The sequence below is a fragment of the Herpailurus yagouaroundi genome, unplaced genomic scaffold, assembly GCF_014898765.1.
Source record: "Herpailurus yagouaroundi ecotype Mexico unplaced genomic scaffold, PumYag 160, whole genome shotgun sequence".
Classification (NCBI taxonomy): domain Eukaryota; kingdom Metazoa; phylum Chordata; class Mammalia; order Carnivora; family Felidae; genus Herpailurus; species Herpailurus yagouaroundi.
Window position 1 is genome coordinate 42,621,103 of NW_024412401.1, and position 7,922 is coordinate 42,629,024.

Here is a 7,922-nt window from a genome sequence, read left to right on the forward strand (position 1 = left end):
GACAACTGGTTTGCTACTATGGATAATATTGAAATTTGCTAGTAATCTCTTCTTCACCACCTCTATCCCAGGAACTGATTTGAAACAATATCCTTTTATTCCTAGGTAAGAACTATAAAGCAATCATAAGCTTAATTTACTTTTTATTTGCTTTGCCCCTTTTTAAAAGTCGTTGCCGTGTTCCCACAATTTCAAGCATAAGGTTGTCATGGCTTATACCTTCTCTCTTACAAGCATCATTTATACTTTGTTCTACAGGTAGCTATATATTTAATGCTCACCACCAGGCCTTATGTCAATGTCTCTCCAGTCAATTTCACTCTTTGGTAGTTTACTCAGGAAAGGCTCCTGGGAACAATATTTCCTGAGTTCTTGCTTATTGATAGCAGTTTGTCTGCCGTCTTTATACTTGAAAGTAAGTTCAGCTGGATTAATAATATATGGTTCATATTTTCTTTCCCTGAGTATCTTAAATATGTCATTCCATTGTCTCCTGATATAAGATGTTGCTGTCAAGAAATCTGATAGCCATCCAATTTTCTTTCCTTTTTAAGTGACTCAGTCCTTTTGCCCGGGAGCTCAACGTACTTTTCAGCATGTGTTGGTAGGAGTCATTCTGGGTAAGTTTTCTTGAGTATCTGGTGTTCTTCTCTACCATGTGCTTTCAGATCCTGTTTTTAGGAAAGGTGCTTTGTACTGGATCTTTTTTTCAGTTTGAAAGTATGTGTTTATTAACTGACCAGATTACAAAAATAATAATCATGGCAGATACCTTAGTTCATCCTTCTAATAAGCCTATTGATCTGGTCTCTTCCCTGTTGCCAGCATCTCCAAATGGGGGTGGTCTTTTTCTTCCTTCCCCCTCATGGAGAAGATAATCTGAGGGGCCATAAGAAGTTGTTTGCCTCTGCGAAGCGTTTTGCCACAGATCTCGTGAATCAGATCCTCCACGCAGATGATGCCGTCTTCGCCGAGAGATCTAGCAATCTATGTGCTATCTGCCACGGCAATTCGCTTCTTGTTGGTTTTGCCATAACCACACTCGTAGATCAAGTCATCTACCAACTTCAGGTTTGGGTACCCCTAGGCTATATGGGGTTCCACAGTCCTTAACATGTTAACCAAAGCCTTGTTGAGTTTAACAAGGGTGCCGCTGAAGTTCTGGCAAAGACAAAGGAACTGCAACACCTTTCCAAACTTGGGCTTGCACCATTGATACCTCTGATCCTGATGACGAATGCCAACTTGGGTTCCGCAGGTGCAGAGAAGTTGCTGGCCTTTCTTGCCATCCTACCTGTCCCACCCTGCTCAGTTCTGCACAGATGCCTATATTCCTGTGGGGATGCTGAGCATTTTTGTAGATAAGCTTCCTCCTTGCCTTTGGAGGCATCTTCCAGGCAAACTTCTTTCTCAGATGCTTCATCTTCAACACGGCAAAAATCCCTTTGCTTTCTCTTTAAAGATTTTTTTTTAATGTTTATTCATTTTTGAGAGAGAGGGAGAGACAGAGCACAAGCGGGAGAGGGGCCTCGGGAGAGGGAGACACAGAATCCAAAGCAGGGTCCAGGCTCCAAACCATCAGCACAGAGCCCAACGCGGGGCTCAAACCCACGAACCACGAGATCATGACCTGAGCCAAAGTCGGACGCTTAACCGACTGAGCCACCCAGGTGCCTCTGCTTTGTTTTTTCTTAAGGATTTTCTGGCACAGAAGCAACCTTCTTTTTTGTGTTCTCTGCATCCTCCAAAGTTCTGGCCAGAAGAGCTGTGTTTTGTTTGTTTGTTTGTTTGTTTGTTTGTTTAATGATTTCTCTTCCATTTCTTTGCTTTCTTCTTTTGTGAACTCTTCTATATTATACACATGTATTTTGGCTCTTTACCTATTTTCAATTTCTATCACGTTTTCTCAAATCTTTTTTTTTTTGAATCTCTTCCCTCATTTGTTTTGATGTTTAAAATTTTACTCCTTTTAACCTTTATTTTTTTAGGCTATTTCTGGTTGTATTTATCCACTCCTGTGCTCTTTCCAGTTTAATATTGATTTCTGAAATGAGGTTTTTAAAACAAATTTTTCTTTCTAATTCTTCCAGAGTCCTATAGCTTTACCACTAAGTGTTTCTGTTATAGACTTATGTTTTCTTTCATTTCCCCATTATTACCTTCATTTCTTTCAGCACATTTTGAAATTTTAGCCCACCGTTTTCATCTGCCTGGAGTGTTTCTATGGTGCACTCCCATTGCCAATAGATTACCAATGGAGATACAATTGTCCTCTCGACTCTTTTTCTTCACTGATAAATTTGTATGGGACTCAAATTTGATCCTTTCCTGTTGCCTATTCTTATGTGAAATTAGTTTTCCTTAACTTCCAGGAGACGTAAGTGGGTCAGGAGAGATCTGCTAGCTTTGTTGTTCTATAGCACTCTTTTTTCCTTTTTTAAGTTTATTTATTTATTTCAAAAGCAAGAGAGTATGAGTGGGGGAGGGGAAGAGAGAGAGGGAGAGAGAGAATCCCAAGCAGGCTCCGCACTGTCGACGCAGAGCCTAACAGGGGGCTTGCACTCACGAACGGTGAGGTCATGACCTGAGCCGAAACCAAGAGTCGCCCCTAGCACTCTTTGTGTGTGTGTGTGTGTGTGTGTGTGTGTGTGTGTGTGTCCCAGTATGACCTGTACTTTCTGAGAGCTCCTCACATTCCCCCACTTCTATCTGGTCTTCTTTGGCTTTTGCCCTGGCATCTCTATCTAGCTCAGCTTGGATCCTGTTTCTAGCAATTTCTAGTCCATGCGGGATTTGGGGCTCGTAGAGCTCAGACTATTCCAGCCCTTTCAGGCCCTCCGGGGCCTGCACACGGGAACGAACACAAAACCAGCAGTTAAAGTCCTTCTGCCTGCCTTCTACCGACCCTCCGGTGGAGATGCGGCCCCTTTCCTGCTTGTAGGGCCATCGGCGAATCTGTCGCATCCCCTTGTCTCTTCCTTTGCAGGTTCTGATACCACGCAGATCCCAAAGTGATGATGTGTGGTTCACATCTGCTCCTAATTTGAGGTTTGGAGGCTACCTTGATAGCTCATTAAAAGAAATAGATGTCTGTGGGTTTGGTTTTGATATCCTGGCACTGTTGTTAATGGAGGGTTGAGAGAGCTGCAAAACCCATATCATCAATGCCATCTTCCCAGAGTTTGCCATATTGCCTTCTGGAGTGATCCCCAAAATAACCTGCTTACAGTGACATCCAGTGTGTGCAACTGCCACATCCCCATGCACAATCCCCGAATCTACATGAAAGGTCTTTTCCTCATTTGTTATTCTGTCACATGACCTCCATAAACTTCTAGCAACATGCCCCGCTAATGTTATTTGAGGTCGTTTTATTTTTACTTTTTGAAGCTTATTTTTATGTATTTTCAAAGAGAGAGAGAGCTTGTGGTGGAGGGGACAGAGAGGGAGACAGAATCCCAAGCAGGCTCCATGCTGTCAGCGCAGGGCCCGATGCAGGGCTTGAGTTCACCAACCGCGAGATCACGACCGGAGCCGAAATCAAGAGCCGGAGGTTTAACCGACTCAGCCATCCAGGTGCTCCTGTTTGAGGTTATTTTAGACAAATGTGTCTTCCTCAAACACCAATTCATTACTCCAAATAAACTAGGATGAGGATCTGTGTAAAGACAGAGATATAAGAAGACTTCTTCTTGGGGGAGTGTTAATTAGAGGGAGAATTCTCACCTCCGCAGAGTGTAGTCATTGGGCATGAGGCTGGGAAGTCAAACTGAAGCCAGGGCCTGGAGGGACACAAAAGGGTGTCAGACCCCAGGGAATCAAGTGAGTTGTACAAACAGCCGTCCGTTCTGTTGCTGCTTGGAGAAGCAAAGCTTGGTGAGGGCTTGGCATCCTTCACGGCGGAGGGAGAATTTGATAGAGTCAGAGAAAGCAAATATATTTGCCTAAACGAGGCATCACTGTTGCATATGCGTATTATGGGGGTGGATGGAAGTGGGTTCCCCACAATTAGAGGGATCCTCCAAGCCCAGGTCTCCCACAGCACCTCCCGCCAAGAGGTGGAGTTATTTCTGATTTGGAGCTACTGAAGCAAAAGGAGCATTTCCAACCTCTTCTCGGTTTACCACCTGAAATATATATTCTGTTAAAAAAAAAAACATTATAAGGGCGCCTGGGTGGCTCAGTCTGTTAGGTTCCGACTCTGGCTCAGGTCGTGGTCTTCTGGCTTGTGAGTTTGAGTCCCTGCATCGGGCTCTCTGCTCTCAGCACGGAGCCCGCTTTGGCATCCTCTGTCTCCCCTCTCTCCTGCACCTCTCTCTCTCTCTCTCTCAAGAATAAGTAAGCATTTAGGAAAACTAATATCATAGTGCATCAGAGACACCATTTTTGTGAGCTGTAGGCAGAAGAAATGGGTATTTCTTTAGTTCCTCTGCTCGTGGGTGCTGGGCACGACGTCATACCTCCAAAGTCCATCCAGATCAGCTGTCAAAGGCTAGGGCTCTACTGATCTCGTCATACGTCCCTATAACCCAACTTCAACCCCAGCCTCTACAGGTCAAGTCTCTGTGGTTCACACACACTCACCCTTATACTCACTACACTCCCAGCTCCCAAAGGACTGATGGGAAATACAGATTACTGGCTATGGGACAACGGATGGGGCAGGTGCACCTCGTACCGCACAACAAAACCCCCTAACAGGTCCCTTTCACCACCTCCCTCCTCAGCACTGGTTGTCCTGTAGTACCGCCAGTGTCCCACCCAGCCCCTCCTCTCTGCTACCCTTTCTGATTGCCTCCCCCCCCCCACCCTCCCCTGCACCATTCTCTCCAGGCGTCACCATTCCTTTCCTTTCGGGGACACATTTAGCGCCCCACTCAGCCTGGCTTCTCCCCTTCCCCACCCCGCCTAACGTCTCTAATCAGCAGACGAAAGGCTCTCCTCAGGAATCAGGTCTCTGGACAAAAGAAAAAGAGGACAAGGAGGTTGTGAACAGCACTCTCCTCAGATGGTCCCAGTGCGGTGAGGCCACGGTTTCTTTTCCTGGGATTCGGAGCCACTTTCCTGGTTGCAAGGCCCACTGACTTGTATAGAGAACAGATAGATGTGCTACTGTTGAAGATGAGAAGAAAAGTGTGTGTGTGTGTGTGTGTGTGTGTGAGAGAGAGAGAGAGAGAGAGAGAGACAGACAGACAGAGACAGAACACAAGAGCGCACCCGTGCTGGGGGACGGGGCGGTGAGGGGTGGATAAGTCTACACAGGCGTTTCTGGCCACCTTAACAAAGCATCTTATGCAGTGATGGGAGCCAAGACCCAAGCGTGAGGCAGAATGGCCCGGGTCAAGGAGGAGGAAGGAGCATTTATTAAGACACATCCAACTATGTCCGTGATTAAGCCCTCCCAACAATTCATTATCATCCCCTTAGTGCCAATGACTAAAATGAGGGTCAGAGAAATGAGACAATCCGCCCAAGGTTATGCAACTAATAAGATCTCTTTGTCTCGTAAATTCGCGCTCTGTCCACTTTTCGGCACTGCTTCCGCTGTCTTCCCCTACCCTCCACAGGAGGCAGCTTTGCATTTCAATGAGGGACCCGGTCCAGGGTGAAGGCACCGCAAACATTGACACTCGGGCCTTGCAATCCTCCCCCCAGCCTGCGGTCCACCGTGCTCCTTTTCTCAGCCTTGCTAGCGCCAACGCTGGCCACCCCGGCTCAGCCCGACTGGTTGGAAGAGGCAAGCAGGGGGCCAGAGGTTGGCCCGGGCCTCTGCAGGGTAATTCTCTTCTGTCCCAATGCTGGGGCCCGGCCCTCCCGACTCCCCCCGCCGCCAGCCTTGCCGCCGAGGATAGCAGCACAGCTGGAAAAATAGATAGGTCTTTCTAACCCTCTCATGCGTGTGCCGTGGGGCCAGGTAGCTCTATAAATATGGTAATGGCTTCTCAAGCATGCCCAGACTGGAAATGAGACCGAGAGGCTGGGGAAGGGCTGTTCCGACCGATAACCGCGGCAGCTGCCTTGCTGGAGGAGACGGTGCCTCTGAGCTTCAGGGTCAGATGAACGCCGACTCCCCCCGCCCAACTACCTTGAGTAGATCCCCTCTCCTCCTGTCCCCTCCCACCCCATTAATCGCCTGCGCCCACCTGTCCCCTGATTACACCGATGACACACACGGAGGAAAGCAGGCAAACAGAAGCTCATGTTTTGTCTATTACCAGAAGGCTCAGACTTGTGATAAAAATAAATAAATAAATAAATAAATACACCGGCAACAACACAGCTACATAGATGCGTACAATGGGGAACCAGCCTGACACTTCCTGCCGCGGCCCCGCTGAGAAAAAGGACAGCTCCAAGAGCCACACGCCTGCTCAGCCTGAACAGCTGTGCCCTCCAAGAGGCTCTGTCTGTAAGCAGCCGCTCCCGGGCTCCTCCTTTGGTGCAAAGCGGACAGTGACCCCCACCAGCTCCCTCAGCGCCCCGTGGAATATAGTAACTATAGCAAATGGGGCCTGGGATTCTAGCGTGACCTCAGACCAAGCCCTTCGCGTCGTTCTAGACCTTTCCGTCAGATGAGAAGGATCATTCCTTCTTTCCGGGTTGCCAGATGAGTTTCAAGGCTTAGGAGATGCTTCTCTTTCCCTCTGCCGGCACCCAGCTCTTTTTTTTTTTTTTTTAATTTTTTTTTCAACGTTTATTTATTTTGGGGACAGAGAGAGACAGAGCATGAACGGGGGAGAGGCAGAGAGAGAGGGAGACACAGAATCGGAAACAGGCTCCAGGCTCCGAGCCATCAGCCCAGAGCCCGACGCGGGGCTCGAACTCACGGACCGCGAGATGGTGACCTGGCTGAAGTCGGACGCTCAACCGACTGCGCCACCCAGGCGCCCCTTTTTTTTTTTTCTAATCTGACCATCCCCTCTGCCAGATGGCAGCCAGGCCTCCCTGGCTTGCATTGCTTGGACAAGGGGTTAGTGCTACAGAAGAAGAGAGAAGGCTTTTGGGTGTCAAAAGCCTAGGACCAGAAGGTAACCAAGGATGGGGGCTTGCACGCTGGGTTTCTTAGGCTTTTGGGGGGCCATGTGACATCGATAGACACCAGAGAATAGTATTTCACCTGCATAAACCATATTGCACATCATTTTACCACATAAAATCAACTCTTACACAAAGACGAAAACGAATGGGGTTTTAAGTTTTTATTTAACTCGCTGATGAATGAAGACATCAGGAAGGTGTTACAAACCAGTTCAAAGTGCAAATCCAAATAGCAGAAACGTATATGGGCAATTAAGGGCGCTGAAATGAATGTGTTAATACATGCAAAGCTTGCTTGTACCTGGGGGTGGTTGGGAAAGGTCCGAGAGGGATCTTTTGTACATCTTCAGGACAACTTTCACCGCTATGGGCGAGAGTTATTTCCATCAGTCTGTTTCGCTCAATTTTCAGAGTTGTAAGATAGTTCAAAGGCAAGGAAAGCTGAACACTACTTACAGACTCAGGTAACCACAGGGGGCATTAGAGATTGTCTTGTATCCTACAGGAGACTAATACACATTTTTCACCATTTCAGAGTTGTTGCGTTTTTTTTTATATATAATTTATTTTTTTCCTGAAAATTAAATGGAAACAAACACAGAAGAAGCCAAATAGATAGAAATACACTCAAGGACACCTGGATGGCTCAGTCGGTTGAGCGTCCAACTTTGGCTCAGGTCGTGATCTCGCGGCTTATGGGTTCGAGCCCCACATCAGGCTCTGTGCTGACAGCTTGGAGCCTGCTTCGGATTCTGTCTCCCTCTCTCTGCCCCTCTCCCACTCGCACTCTGTCTCCCCGTCTCTCTCAAAATAAATAAACACAATAAAAAATTTAAAAAAAGAAGCACGCTGATTAAAACGGTTTAAAATTCTGTGATACACTA

General features: G+C 47.2%; 1 pseudogene; it reads right to left on the minus strand.

The window, feature by feature from the left end:
- Positions 1 to 773: 773 nt before the first annotated feature.
- LOC121034350 (60S ribosomal protein L7-like) lies at positions 774 to 1,432 on the minus strand (annotated as a pseudogene).
- Between the last annotated feature and the right edge of the window lie 6,490 nt (positions 1,433 to 7,922).